The 1,611-nt window shown below is 44.3% G+C and overlaps 1 long non-coding RNA gene across 1 annotated transcript; it reads left to right on the top strand.

Annotated features, from left to right (window-relative positions):
- On the top strand, positions 1-1,326 carry LOC109712225. Its single transcript, XR_002216800.1, has 2 exons — positions 1-200; positions 1,108-1,326. It is a non-coding gene; the product is annotated as an uncharacterized LOC109712225 (long non-coding RNA).

Raw genomic sequence — 1,611 nt, 5'->3', positions numbered from 1 at the left:
TCTAACTAATTTTCTTTCTCTCTCTAGTTGAAGTAGAGAGCCGTACGTGGAGGAGCTCTCAGGTGAAGTTCGAGTGTCGCTGATGTCGCGCCGCGGTGCCGTTCGAGCGTGTGTTCGTCGTCGTAGCATCACGAGGAGGCCGGGCGAGGGTGCGATTCCGCCGTTCTCGACGTCACGCCGGATTGGGATTTACGTTTGAGGTGGGTTAATCGTCGGTTTATTCTCTAAGTAGCTAAATAGTCAACATGGGTGCATCGTGTTGTTTAGAACATTGAATTGGCTCGATTCGCGGATTTGGTAGATTTATCTTCAAAGCATGAATTGGAGCTTATATTATGACTAGATATTCACACATATTGGACTTGGACATGACTTAGGAGAAAACCCGCGATTATGATCTGTCATATGCTCAAACTACCTGATTTAGCTCTAGGAGCCGTTGTTATTTTGTATCGCCGCAGTATCGGAGTGGTGGATACCTCAGATAGTTTAGATTTCTATTACGCTCATGCTGTGATGTCGAGTGTATTTTTACAGTAGCATTCAGACTGTTCCGAACTATTGGGTGTCGTCGGGGTTAACGGTGGATCCATATCGCCGTTTGGGCGTCAGATTGTGCCGAGGGCACGTGACCTGTTGGTTGTTAGACCAGTTGATCCTGTTACTTGACTTGGGCTCGTGAGAGCCGGATTGAGTTCGACAGAGATACGCTACATACTCGGTTAGGTAGCTCCCACGAGTGCCACTCCGGAGACAGGCGTTGTGCTTCCGCGTTGGTGTCGTTCGTGCAAGTTGAACTTGCTCTCCACTGACCGCTTAGTGTGGAGATAGCTGTATAGTCACAACAGGGCGGGACGGGTGTGTTCAAAGTGCCAGGGATGGGTATGTTTACAGTCCCCAATGAGATTGGGTCAGTTATTATAGTTGATTAGAGTAGAGCATGATAGTATAGGGCTTTTAGCTGTAGTTTTCTTCCAGCTTTTCCTACTATCTTTGCTCCCTTCTGTAGCCTTGGTGGGTGGACCGATGATGTTGAGGGCAATACCCACTGAAGACTACTTATTTTTACAGTAGTTTTCACGCCCTGTTGTTACCCTTTTTTTGCAGAGCCTTCGGTTCCGGTTGCTGCATCCTCCTAGACCGGCCGTGGCAAGGACGTTGTGAGTAGAGCCCTACCAGATGAGTCGCCGAGATAGAGGATCATCTTCAGCAGGTAGTGGTGCTTTTATTTTTGAGTTCATGTACATACAGATGCTATAACTCGCTTGAGCGAGTACTTTTGTACCTGGATATTATGTATGTATATGGAACTTGCTTTCAGTTTTACCTGTTTATTTTTTCTAGCAGCTCTATACTACTGGTTGTAGTGTTGTTTGATTACAGTTTCAGTACAATTTCGCTTCGTGTACAGAAAAATTTGTTTTCGTATACGACGGGTTTGTTGGCGTGCCCGGGAACTATATAATCCGGGGCGTGACAATATTCCAACTACAAATTTAAATTTTAAATATAAATTTGTCTTTTAAACTTCATTTTAATTCTTTAACTTTCGCTTGATTTCAAAATTTTTCGATATTATTTGACTAGTGATCAAAAAGTCTCAAAATTAAT

The sequence above is a fragment of the Ananas comosus genome, linkage group 6 (genome assembly GCF_001540865.1).
Source record: "Ananas comosus cultivar F153 linkage group 6, ASM154086v1, whole genome shotgun sequence".
Taxonomy (NCBI): domain Eukaryota; kingdom Viridiplantae; phylum Streptophyta; class Magnoliopsida; order Poales; family Bromeliaceae; genus Ananas; species Ananas comosus.
The sequence above is the reverse complement of the archived record's forward strand: the minus strand, read 5'-3'. Positions and strand labels throughout refer to the sequence as shown.